We start from the raw sequence: 14522 nt of genomic DNA on the forward strand, positions 1-14522 counted from the left end.
CACGGTGTTTCTGTATCTCTATTATGTTGGTGCGGCTTCGGAACTTTTAAATATCTTGATATATCTCGAGAACTACGCCTCTGATCGAAAAATATCATAGAACATAAAAAGTAGGAAACTTAATTCTCTACAAAAAACGTCTCTTAACATTTTGCCATAGCTCGCTTCGTTTCCGAGATATTTGCAGATTCAGCTCAAAGGAACGGGCCTGACGGACATATTTCGAGATACTTCTTCTTCTTGTTGTTCTTCCTCTGCACAACTAAGCTGGAAGTGGCATTTGCAGCTCGCAATAGTGCAGAGTTATCTCAAAGAAAGGGGCCACGGTGTTTCTGTATCTCTATTATGTTGGTGCTGCTTCGGAACTTTTAAATATCTTGATATATCTCGAGAACTACGCATCTGATCAAAAAATATCGTAGAACATGAAAAGTAGGAAACTTAATTCTCTACAGAAAAGGTCTCTTAACATTTTGCCATAGCTCTCTTCGTTTCCGAGCTATTTGCAGATTTATCTCAAGGGAAGGGGCCTGACGGACATATTTCGAGATATTTCTTCTTCTTGTTGTTCTTCTTCTGCACAGCTAAGCTGGAAGTGGCATTTGCAGCTCGCAATAGTGCAGAGTTATCTCAAAGAAAGGGGCCACGGTGTTTCTGTATCTCTATTATGTTGGTGCGGCTTCGGAACTTTTAAATATCTTGATATATCTCGAGAACTACGCATCTGATCAAAAAATATCATAGAACATAAAAAGTAGGAAACTTAATTCTCTACAAAAAAGGTCTCTTAACATTTTGCCATAGCTCGCTTTGTTTCCGAGATATTTGCAGATTTATCTCAAGGGAAGGGTCCTGATGGACATATTTCGAGATATTTCTTCTTCTTGTTGTTCTTCTTCTGCACAGCTAAACTGGAAGTGGCATTTCCAGCTCGCAATCGTGCAGAGTTATCTCAAAGAAAGGGGCCACGGTGTTTCTGTATCTCTATTATGTTGGTGCGGCTTCGGAACTTTTAAATATCTTGATATATCTCGAGAACTACGCCTCTGATCGAAAAATATCATAGAACATAAAAAGTAGGAAACTTAATTCTCTACAAAAAAGGTCTCTTAACATTTTGCCATAGCTCGCTTCGTTTCCGAGATATTTGCAGATTTATCTCAAGGGGAGGGGCCTGACGGACATATTTCGAGATATTTCTTCTTCTTGTTGTTCTTCTTCTGCACAGCTAAGCTGGAAGTGGCATTTGCGGCTCGCACTAGTGCAGAGTTATCTCAAAGAAAGGAGCCACGGTGTTTCTGTATCTCTATTATGTTGGTGCGGCTTCGGAACTTTTAAATATGTCGATATATCTCGAAAACTACGCTTCTGATCAAAAAATATCATAGAACATAAATTGTAGGAAACATAATTCACTACAAAAAACGTCACTTAACATTTTGCCATAGCTCGCTTCGTTTCCGAGATATTTGCAGATTCAGCTCAAAGGAACGGGCCTGACGGACATATTTCGAGATACTTCTTCTTCTTGTTGTTCTTCTTCTGCACAGCTGAGCTGGAAGTGGCATTTGCAGGTCGCAATAGTGCAGAGTTATCTCAAAGAAAGGGGCCACGGTGTTTCTGTATCTCTATTATGTTGGTGCGGCTTCGGAACTTTTAAATATCTCGATATATCTCGAAAACTACGCTTCTGATCAAAAAATATCATAGAACATAAATTGTAGGAAACATAATTCTCTACAAAAAACGTCTCTTAACATTTTGCCATAGCTCGCTTCGTTTCCGAGATATTTGCAGATTCAGCTCAAAGGAACTGGCCTGACGGACATATTTCGAGATATTTCTTCTTCTTGTTGTTCTTCCTCTGCACAGCTAAGCTGGAAGTGGCATTTGCAGCTCGCAATAGTGCAGAGTTATCTCAAAGAAAGGGGCCACGGTGTTTCTGTATCTCTATTATGTTGGTGCGGCTTCGGAACTTTTAAATATCTTGATATATCTCGAGAACTACGCAACTGATCAAAAAATATCATAGAACATAAATTGTAGGAAACATAATTCACTACAAAAAACGTCACTTAACATTTTGCCATAGCTCGCTTCATTTCCGAGATATTTGCAGATTTATCTCAAGGGGAGGGGCCTGACGGACATATTTCGAGATATTTCTTCTTCTTGTTGTTCTTCTTCTGCACAGCTAAGCTGGAAGTGGCATTTGCGGCTCGCAATAGTGCAGAGTTATCTCAAAGAAAGGGGCCACGGTGTTTCTGTATCTCTATTATGTTGGTGCGGCTTCGGAACTTTTAAATATCTTGATATATCTCGAGAACTACGCATCTGATCAAAAAATATCATAGAACATAAAAAGTAGGAAACTTAATTCTCTACAAAAAAGGTCTCTCAACACTTTACCATAGCTCGCTTCGTTTCCGAGATATTTGCAGATATATCTCAAGGGAAGGGGCCTGCCGGACATATTTCGAGATATTTCTTCTTCTTGTTGTTCTTCTTCTGCACAGCTGAGCTGGAAGTGGCATTTACAGCTCGCAATAGTGCAGAGTTATCTCAAAGAAAGGGGCCACGGTGTTTCTGTATCTCTATTATGTTGGTGCGGCTTCGGAACTTTTAAATATCTTGATATATCTCGAGAACTACGCCTCTGATCGAAAAATATCATAGAACATAAAAAGTAGGATACTTAATTCTCTACAAAAAAGGTCTCTTAACATTTTGCCATAGCTCGCTTCGTTTCCGAGATATTTGCAGATTTATCTCAAGGGAAGGGGCCTGACGGACATATTTCAAGATATTTCTTCTTCTTGTTGTTCTTCTTCTGCACAGCTAAGCTGGAAGTGGCATTTGCGGCTCGCACTAGTGCAGAGTTATCTCAAAGAAAGGAGCCACGGTGTTTCTGTATCTCTATTATGTTGGTGCGGCTTCGGAACTTTTAAATATCTCGATATATCTCGAAAACTACGCTTCTGATCAAAAAATATCATAGAACATAAATTGTAGGAAACATAATTCACTACAAAAAACGTCACTTAACATTTTGCCATACCTCGCTTCGTTTCCGAGATATTTGCAGATTCAGCTCAAAGGAACGGGCCTGACGGACATATTTCGAGATACTTCTTCTTCTTGTTGTTCTTCCTCTGCACAGCTAAGCTGGAAGTGGCATTTGCAGCTCGCAATAGTGCAGAGTTATCTCAAAGAAAGGGGCCACGGTGTTTCTGTATCTCTATTATGTTGGTGCAGCTTCGAAGCTTTTAAATATCTTGATATATCTCGAGAACTACGCATCTGATCAAAAAATATCATAGAACATAAAAAGTAGGAAACTTAATTCTCTACAAATAAGGTCTCTTAACATTTTCCCATAGCTCGCTTCGTTTCCGAGATATTTGCAGATTTATCTCAAGGGAAGGGTCCTGATGGACATATTTCGAGATATTTCTTCTTCTTGTTGTTCTTCTTCTGCACAGCTAAACTGGAAGTGGCATTTCCAGCTCGCAATAGTGCAGAGTTATCCCAAAGAAAGGGGCCACGGTGTTTCTGTATCTCTATTATGTTGGTGCGGCTTCGCAACTTTTAAATATCTCGATATATCTCGAAAACTACGCTTCTGATCAAAAAATATCATAGAACATAAATTGTAGGAAACATAATTCTCTACAAAAAAGGTCTCTTAACATTTTGCCATAGCTCGCTTCGTTTCCGAGATATTTGCAGGTTTATCTCAAGGGAAGGGTCCTGATGGACATATTTCGAGATATTTCTTCTTCTTGTTGTTCTTCTTCTGCACAGCTAAACTGGAAGTGGCATTTCCAGCTCGCAATCGTGCAGAGTTATCTCAAAGAAAGGGGCCACGGTGTTTCTGTATCTCTATTATGTTGGTGCGGCTTCGGAACTTTTAAATATCTTGATATATCTCGAGAACTACGCATCTGATCAAAAAATATCATAGAACATAAAAAGTAGGAAACTTAATTCTCTACAAATAAGGTCTCTTAACATTTTGCCATAGCTCGCTTCCTTTCCGAGATATTTGCAGATATATCTCAAGGGAAGGGGCCTGACGGACATATTTCGAGATATTTCTTCTTCTTGTTGTTCTTCTTCTGCACAGCTAAGCTGGAAGTGGCATTTGCAGCTCGCAATAGTGCAGAGTTATCTCAAAGAAAGGGGCCACGGTGTTTCTGTATCTCTATTATGTTGGTGCGGCTTCGGAACTTTTAAATATCTTGATATATCTCGAGAACTACGCTTCTGATCAAAAAATATCATAGAACATAAAAAGCAGGAAACTTAATTCTCTACAAAAACGTCTCTTAACATTTTGCCATAGCTCGCTTCGTTTCCGAGATATTTGCAGATTTATCTCAAGGGAAGGGGCCTTACGGACATATTTAGAGATATTTCTTCTTCTTGTTGTTTTTCTTCTGCACAGCTAAGCTGGAGGTGGCATTTACAGCTCGCAATAGTGCAGAGTTATCTCAAAGAAAGGGGCCACGGTGTTTCTGTATCTCTATTATGTTGGTGCGGCTTCGGAACTTTTAAATATCTTAATATATCTCGAGAACTACGCATCTGATCAAAAAATATCATAGAACATAAAATGTAGGAAACATAATTCTGTACAAAAAAGGTCTCTTAACATTTTGCCATAGCTCGCTTCGTTTCCGAGATATTTGCAGATATATCTCAAGGGAAGGGGCCTGACGGACATATTTCGAGATATTTCTTCTTCTTGTTGTTCTTCTTCTGTACAGCTAAGCTGGAAGTGGCATTTGCGGCTCGCACTAGTGCAGAGTTATCTCAAAGAAAGGGGCCACGGTGTTTCTGTATCTCTATTATGTTGGTGCGGCTTCGGAACTTTTAAATATCTTGATATATCTCGAGAACTACGCATCTGATCAAAAAATATCATAGAACATAAAAAGTAGGAAACATAATTCTCTACAAAAAAGGTCTCTTAACATTTTGCCATAGCTCGCTTCGTTTCCGAGATATTTGCAGGTTTATCTCAAGGGAAGGGTCCTGATGGACATATTTCGAGATATTTCTTCTTCTTGTTGTTCTTCTTCTGCACAGCTAAACTGGAAGTGGCATTTCCAGCTCGCAATCGTGCAGAGTTATCTCAAAGAAAGGGGCCACGGTGTTTCTGTATCTCTATTATGTTGGTGCGGCTTCGGAACTTTTAAATATCTTGATATATCTCGAGAACTACGCATCTGATCAAAAAATATCATAGAACATAAAAAGTAGGAAACTTAATTCTCTACAAATAAGGTCTCTTAACATTTTGCCATAGCTCGCTTCGTTTCCGAGATATTTGCAGATTTATCTCACGGGAAGGCGCCTGACGGACATATTTCGAGATATTTCTTCTTCTTGTTGTTCTTTTTCTGCACAGCTAAGCTGGAAGTGGCATTCGCGGCTCGCACTAGTGCAGAGTTATCTCAAAGAAAGGGGCCACGGTGTTTCTGTATCCCTATTATGTTGGTGCGGCTTCGGAACTTTTAAATATCTCGATATATCTCGAAAACTACGCTTCTGATCAAAAAATATCATAGAACATAAATTGTAGGAAACATAATTCGCTACAAAAAACGTCTCTTAACATTTTGCCATAGCTCGCTTCGTTTCCGACATATTTGCAGATTCAGCTCAAAGGAACTGGCCTGACGGACATATTTCGAGATATTTCTTCTTCTTGTTGTTCTTCTTCTGCACAGCTAAACTGGAAGTGGCATTTCCAGCTCGCAATCGTGCAGAGTTATCTCAAAGAAAGGGGCCACGGTGTTTCTGTATCTCTATTATGTTGGTGCGGCTTCGGAACTTTTAAATATCTTGATATATCTCGAGAACTACGCCTCTGATCGAAAAATATCATAGAACATAAAAAGTAGGAAACTTAATTCTCTACAAAAAACGTCTCTTAACATTTTGCCATAGCTCGCTTCGTTTCCGAGATATTTGCAGATTCAGCTCAAAGGAACGGGCCTGACGGACATATTTCGAGATACTTCTTCTTCTTGTTGTTCTTCCTCTGCACAACTAAGCTGGAAGTGGCATTTGCAGCTCGCAATAGTGCAGAGTTATCTCAAAGAAAGGGGCCACGGTGTTTCTGTATCTCTATTATGTTGGTGCGGCTTCGGAACTTTTAAATATCTTGATATATCTCGAGAACTACGCCTCTGATCGAAAAATATCATAGAACATAAAAAGTAGGAAACTTAATTCTCTACAAAAAACGTCTCTTAACATTTTGCCATAGCTCGCTTCGTTTCCGAGATATTTGCAGATTCAGCTCAAAGGAACGGGCCTGACGGACATATTTCGAGATACTTCTTCTTCTTGTTGTTCTTCCTCTGCACAACTAAGCTGGAAGTGGCATTTGCAGCTCGCAATAGTGCAGAGTTATCTCAAAGAAAGGGGCCACGGTGTTTCTGTATCTCTATTATGTTGGTGCTGCTTCGGAACTTTTAAATATCTTGATATATCTCGAGAACTACGCATCTGATCAAAAAATATCGTAGAACATGAAAAGTAGGAAACTTAATTCTCTACAGAAAAGGTCTCTTAACATTTTGCCACAGCTCTCTTCGTTTCCGAGATATTTGCAGATTTATCTCAAGGGAAGGGGCCTGACGGACATATTTCGAGATATTTCTTCTTCTTGTTGTTCTTCTTCTGCACAGCTAAACTGGAAGTGGCATTTCCAGCTCGCAATCGTGCAGAGTTATCTCAAAGAAAGGGGCCACGGTGTTTCTGTATCTCTATTATGTTGGTGCGGCTTCGGAACTTTTAAATATCTTGATATATCTCGAGAACTACGCCTCTGATCGAAAAATATCATAGAACATAAAAAGTAGGAAACTTAATTCTCTACAAAAAAGGTCTCTTAACATTTTGCCATAGCTCGCTTCGTTTCCGAGATATTTGCAGATTTATCTCAAGGGGAGGGGCCTGACGGACATATTTCGAGATATTTCTTCTTCTTGTTGTTCTTCTTCTGCACAGCTAAGCTGGAAGTGGCATTTGCGGCTCGCACTAGTGCAGAGTTATCTCAAAGAAAGGAGCCACGGTGTTTCTGTATCTCTATTATGTTGGTGCGGCTTCGGAACTTTTAAATATCTCGATATATCTCGAAAACTACGCTTCTGATCAAAAAATATCATAGAACATAAATTGTAGGAAACATAATTCACTACAAAAAACGTCACTTAACATTTTGCCATAGCTCGCTTCGTTTCCGAGATATTTGCAGATTCAGCTCAAAGGAACGGGCCTGACGGACATATTTCGAGATACTTCTTCTTCTTGTTGTTCTTCCTCTGCACAGCTAAGCTGGAAGTGGCATTTGCAGCTCGCAATAGTGCAGAGTTATCTCAAAGAAAGGGGCCACGGTGTTTCTGTATCTCTATTATGTTGGTGCGGCTTCGGAACTTTTAAATATCTTGATATATCTCGAGAACTACGCATCTGATCAAAAAATATCATAGAACATAAAAAGTAGGAAACTTAATTCTCTACAAAAAAGGTCTCTTAACATTTTGCCATAGCTCGCTTCGTTTCCGAGATATTTGCAGATTTATCTCAAGGGAAGGGGCCTGACGGACATATTTCGAGATATTTCTTCTTCTTGTTGTTCTTCTTCTGCACAGCTGAGCTGGAAGTGGCATTTGCAGGTCGCAATAGTGCAGAGTTATCTCAAAGAAAGGGGCCACGGTGTTTCTGTATCTCTATTATGTTGGTGCGGCTTCGGAACTTTTAAATATCTCGATATATCTCGAAAACTACGCTTCTGATCAAAAAATATCATAGAACATAAATTGTAGGAAACATAATTCTCTACAAAAAACGTCTCTTAACATTTTGCCATAGCTCGCTTCGTTTCCGAGATATTTGCAGATTCAGCTCAAAGGAACTGGCCTGACGGACATATTTCGAGATATTTCTTCTTCTTGTTGTTCTTCCTCTGCACAGCTAAGCTGGAAGTGGCATTTGCAGCTCGCAATAGTGCAGAGTTATCTCAAAGAAAGGGGCCACGGTGTTTCTGTATCTCTATTATGTTGGTGCGGCTTCGGAACTTTTAAATATCTTGATATATCTCGAGAACTACGCATCTGATCAAAAAATATCATAGAACATAAATTGTAGGAAACATAATTCACTACAAAAAACGTCACTTAACATTTTGCCATAGCTCGCTTCGTTTCCGAGATATTTGCAGATTTATCTCAAGGGGAGGGGCCTGACGGACATATTTCGAGATATTTCTTCTTCTTGTTGTTCTTCTTCTGCACAGCTAAGCTGGAAGGGGCATTTGCGGCTCGCAATAGTGCAGAGTTATCTCAAAGAAAGGGGCCACGGTGTTTCTGTATCTCTATTATGTTGGTGCGGCTTCGGAACTTTTAAATATCTTGATATATCTCGAGAACTACGCATCTGATCAAAAAATATCATAGAACATAAAAAGTAGGAAACTTAATTCTCTACAAAAAAGGTCTCTTAACATTTTGCCATAGCTCGCTTCGTTTCCGAGATATTTGCAGATTTATCTCAAGGGAAGGGGCCTGACGGACATATTTCGAGATATTTCTTCTTCTTGTTGTTCTTCTTCTGCACAGCTGAGCTGGAAGTGGCATTTGCAGGTCGCAATAGTGCAGAGTTATCTCAAAGAAAGGGGCCACGGTGTTTCTGTATCTCTATTATGTTGGTGCGGCTTCGGAACTTTTAAATATCTTGATATATTTCGAGAACTACGCATCTGATCAAAAAATATCATAGAACATAAAAAGTAGGAAACTTAATTCTCTACAAAAAAGGTCTCTTAACATTTTGCCATAGCTCGCTTCGTTTCCGAGATATTAGCAGATTTATCTCAAGGGAAGGGGCCTGACGGACATATTTCGAGATATTTCTTCTTCTTGTTGTTCTTCCTCTGCACAGCTAAGCTGGAAGTGGCATTTGCAGCTCGCAATAGTGCAGAGTTATCTCAAAGAAAGGGGCCACGGTGTTTCTGTATCTCTATTATGTTGGTGCGGCTTCGGAACTTTTAAATATCTTGATATATTTCGAGAACTCCGCATCTGATCAAAAAATATCATAGAACATAAAAAGTAGGAAACTTAATTCTCTACAAAAAAGGTCTCTTAACATTTTGCCATAGCTCGCTTCGTTTCCGAGATATTAGCAGATTTATCTCAAGGGAAGGGGCCTGACGGACATATTTCGAGATATTTCTTCTTCTTGTTGTTCTTCCTCTGCACAGCTAAGCTGGAAGTGGCATTTGCAGCTCGCAATAGTGCAGAGTTATCTCAAAGAAAGGGGCCACGGTGTTTCTGTATCTCTATTATGTTGGTGCGGCTTCGGAACTTTTAAATATCTTGATATATCTCGAGAACTACGCATCTGCTCAAAAAATATCATAGAACATAAATTGTAGGAAACATAATTCTCTACAAAAAAGGTCTCTTAACATTTTGCCATAGCTCGCTTCGTTTCCGAGATATTTGCAGATATATCTCAAGGGAAGGGGCCTGACGGACATATTTCGAGATATTTCTTCTTCTTGTTGTTCTTCTTCTGCACAGCTAAGCTGGAAGTGGCATTTGCGGCTCGCACTAGTGCAGAGTTATCTCAAAGAAAGGGGCCACGGTGTTTCTGTATCCCTATTATGTTGGTGCGGCTTCGGAACTTTTAAATATCTCGATATATCTCGAAAACTACGCTTCTGATCAAAAAATATCATAGAACATAAATTGTAGGAAACTTAATTCTCTACAAAAAAGGTCTCTTAACATTTTGCCATAGCTCTCTTCGTTTCCGAGATATTTGCAGATTTATCTCAAGGGAAGGGGCCTGACGGACATATTTCGAGATATTTCTTCTTCTTGTTGTTCTTCTTCTGCACAGCTAAGCTGGAAGTGGCGTTTGCAGCTCGCAATAGTGCAGAGTTATCTCAAAGAAAGGGGCCACTGTGTTTCTGTATCTCTATTATGTTGGTGCGGCTTCGGAACTTTTAAATATCTTGATATATCTCGAGAACTACGCATCTGATCAAAAAATATCATAGAACATAAATTGTAGGAAACATAATTCTCTATAAAAAACGTCTCTTAACATTTTGCCATAGCTCGCTTCGTTTCCGAGATATTTGCAGATTCAGCTCAAAGGAACTGGCCTGACGGACATATTTCGAGATATTTCTTCTTCTTGTTGTTCTTCCTCTGCACAGCTAAGCTGGAAGTGGCATTTGCAGCTCGCAATAGTGCAGAGTTATCTCAAAGAAAGGGGCCACGGTGTTTCTGTATCTCTATTATGTTGGTGCGGGTTCGGAACTTTTAAATATCTTGATATATGTCGAGAACTACGCATCTGATCAAAAAATATCATAGAACATAAATTGTAGGAAACTTAATTCTCTACAAAAAAGGTCTCTTAACATTTTGCCATAGCTCTCTTCGTTTCCGAGATATTTGCAGATTTATCTCAAGGGAAGGGGCCTGACGGACATATTTCGAGATATTTCTTCTTCTTGTTGTTCTTCTTCTGCACCGCTAAGCTGGAAGTGGCGTTTGCAGCTCGCAATAGTGCAGAGTTATCTCAAAGAAAGGGGCCACTGTGTTTCTGTATAACTATTATGTTGGTGCGGCTTCGGAACTTTTAAATATCTTGATATATCTCGAGAACTACGCATCTGATCAAAAAATATCATAGAACATAAATTGTAGGAAACATAATTCTCTATAAAAAACGTCTCTTAACATTTTGCCATAGCTCGCTTCGTTTCCGAGATATTTGCAGATTTATCTCAAGGGAAGGGGCCTTACGGACATATTTAGAGATATTTCTTCTTCTTGTTGTTTTTCTTCTGCACAGCTAAGCTGGAGGTGGCATTTACAGCTCGCAATAGTGCAGAGTTATCTCAAAGAAAGGGGCCACGGTGTTTCTGTATCTCTATTATGTTGGTGCGGCTTCGGAACTTTTAAATATCTTAATATATCTCGAGAACTACGCATCTGATCAAAAAATATCATAGAACATAAAATGTAGGAAACATAATTCTGTACAAAAAAGGTCTCTTAACATTTTGCCATAGCTCGCTTCGTTTCCGAGATATTTGCAGATATATCTCAAGGGAAGGGGCCTGACGGACATATTTCGAGATATTTCTTCTTCTTGTTGTTCTTCTTCTGTACAGCTAAGCTGGAAGTGGCATTTGCGGCTCGCACTAGTGCAGAGTTATCTCAAAGAAAGGGGCTACGGTGTTTCTGTATCTCTATTATGTTGGTGCGGCTTCGGAACTTTTAAATATCTTGATATATCTCGAGAACTACGCATCTGATCAAAAAATATCATAGAACATAAAAAGTAGGAAACATAATTCTCTACAAAAAAGGTCTCTTAACATTTTGCCATAGCTCGCTTCGTTTCCGAGATATTTGCAGGTTTATCTCAAGGGAAGGGTCCTGATGGACATATTTCGAGATATTTCTTCTTCTTGTTGTTCTTCTTCTGCACAGCTAAACTGGAAGTGGCATTTCCAGCTCGCAATCGTGCAGAGTTATCTCAAAGAAAGGGGCCACGGTGTTTCTGTATCTCTATTATGTTGGTGCGGCTTCGGAACTTTTAAATATCTTGATATATCTCGAGAACTACGCATCTGATCAAAAAATATCATAGAACATAAAAAGTAGGAAACTTAATTCTCTACAAATAAGGTCTCTTAACATTTTGCCATAGCTCGCTTCGTTTCCGAGATATTTGCAGATTTATCTCACGGGAAGGCGCCTGACGGACATATTTCGAGATATTTCTTCTTCTTGTTGTTCTTTTTCTGCACAGCTAAGCTGGAAGTGGCATTCGCGGCTCGCACTAGTGCAGAGTTATCTCAAAGAAAGGGGCCACGGTGTTTCTGTATCCCTATTATGTTGGTGCGGCTTCGGAACTTTTAAATATCTCGATATATCTCGAAAACTACGCTTCTGATCAAAAAATATCATAGAACATAAATTGTAGGAAACATAATTCGCTACAAAAAACGTCTCTTAACATTTTGCCATAGCTCGCTTCGTTTCCGAGATATTTGCAGATTCAGCTCAAAGGAACTGGCCTGACGGACATATTTCGAGATATTTCTTCTTCTTGTTGTTCTTCTTCTGCACAGCTAAACTGGAAGTGGCATTTCCAGCTCGCAATCGTGCAGAGTTATCTCAAAGAAAGGGGCCACGGTGTTTCTGTATCTCTATTATGTTGGTGCGGCTTCGGAACTTTTAAATATCTTGATATATCTCGAGAACTACGCCTCTGATCGAAAAATATCATAGAACATAAAAAGTAGGAAACTTAATTCTCTACAAAAAACGTCTCTTAACATTTTGCCATAGCTCGCTTCGTTTCCGAGATATTTGCAGATTCAGCTCAAAGGAACGGGCCTGACGGACATATTTCGAGATACTTCTTCTTCTTGTTGTTCTTCCTCTGCACAACTAAGCTGGAAGTGGCATTTGCAGCTCGCAATAGTGCAGAGTTATCTCAAAGAAAGGGGCCACGGTGTTTCTGTATCTCTATTATGTTGGTGCTGCTTCGGAACTTTTAAATATCTTGATATATCTCGAGAACTACGCATCTGATCAAAAAATATCGTAGAACATGAAAAGTAGGAAACTTAATTCTCTACAGAAAAGGTCTCTTAACATTTTGCCATAGCTCGCTTCGTTTCCGAGATATTTGCAGATTTATCTCAAGGGAAGGGTCCTGATGGACATATTTCGAGATATTTCTTCTTCTTGTTGTTCTTCTTCTGCACAGCTAAACTGGAAGTGGCATTTCCAGCTCGCAATCGTGCAGAGTTATCTCAAAGAAAGGGGCCACGGTGTTTCTGTATCTCTATTATGTTGGTGCGGCTTCGGAACTTTTAAATATCTTGATATACCTCGAGAACTACGCCTCTGATCGAAAAATATCATAGAACATAAAAAGTAGGAAACTTAATTCTCTACAAAAAAGGTCTCTTAACATTTTGCCATAGCTCGCTTCGTTTCCGAGATATTTGCAGATTTATCTCAAGGGGAGGGGCCTGACGGACATATTTCGAGATATTTCTTCTTCTTGTTGTTCTTCTTCTGCACAGCTAAGCTGGAAGTGGCATTTGCGGCTCGCACTAGTGCAGAGTTATCTCAAAGAAAGGAGCCACGGTGTTTCTGTATCTCTATTATGTTGGTGCGGCTTCGGAACTTTTAAATATCTCGATATATCTCGAAAACTACGCTTCTGATCAAAAAATATCATAGAACATAAATTGTAGGAAACATAATTCACTACAAAAAACGTCACTTAACATTTTGCCATAGCTCGCTTCGTTTCCGAGATATTTGCAGATTCAGCTCAAAGGAACGGGCCTGACGGACATATTTCGAGATACTTCTTCTTCTTGTTGTTCTTCCTCTGCACAGCTAAGCTGGAAGTGGCATTTGCAGCTCGCAATAGTGCAGAGTTATCTCAAAGAAAGGGGCCACGGTGTTTCTGTATCTCTATTATGTTGGTGCGGCTTCGGAACTTTTAAATATCTTGATATATCTCGAGAACTACGCATCTGATCAAAAAATATCATAGAACATAAAAAGTAGGAAACTTAATTCTCTACAAAAAAGGTCTCTTAACATTTTGCCATAGCTCGCTTCGTTTCCGAGATATTTGCAGATTTATCTCAAGGGAAGGGGCCTGACGGACATATTTCGAGATATTTCTTCTTCTTGTTGTTCTTCTTCTGCACAGCTGAGCTGAAAGTGGCATTTGCAGGTCGCAATAGTGCAGAGTTATCTCAAAGAAAGGGGCCACGGTGTTTCTGTATCTCTATTATGTTGGTGCGGCTTCGGAACTTTTAAATATCTCGATATATCTCGAAAACTACGCTTCTGATCAAAAAATATCATAGAACATAAATTGTAGGAAACATAATTCTCTACAAAAAACGTCTCTTAACATTTTGCCATAGCTCGCTTCGTTTCCGAGATATTTGCAGATTCAGCTCAAAGGAACTGGCCTGACGGACATATTTCGAGATATTTCTTCTTCTTGTTGTTCTTCCTCTGCACAGCTAAGCTGGAAGTGGCATTTGCAGCTCGCAATAGTGCAGAGTTATCTCAAAGAAAGGGGCCACGGTGTTTCTGTATCTCTATTATGTTGGTGCGGCTTCGGAACTTTTAAATATCTTGATATATCTCGAGAACTACGCATCTGATCAAAAAATATCATAGAACATAAATTGTAGGAAACATAATTCACTACAAAAAACGTCACTTAACATTTTGCCATAGCTCGCTTCGTTTCCGAGATATTTGCAGATTTATCTCAAGGGGAGGGGCCTGACGGACATATTTCGAGATATTTCTTCTTCTTGTTGTTCTTCTTCTGCACAGCTAAGCTGGAAGTGGCATTTGCGGCTCGCAATAGTGCAGAGTTATCTCAAAGAAAGGGGCCACGGTGTTTCTGTATCTCTATTATGTTGGTGC

Source organism: Osmia lignaria, unplaced genomic scaffold (assembly GCF_051020975.1).
Source record: "Osmia lignaria lignaria isolate PbOS001 unplaced genomic scaffold, iyOsmLign1 scaffold0005, whole genome shotgun sequence".
NCBI classification, from domain to species: domain Eukaryota; kingdom Metazoa; phylum Arthropoda; class Insecta; order Hymenoptera; family Megachilidae; genus Osmia; species Osmia lignaria.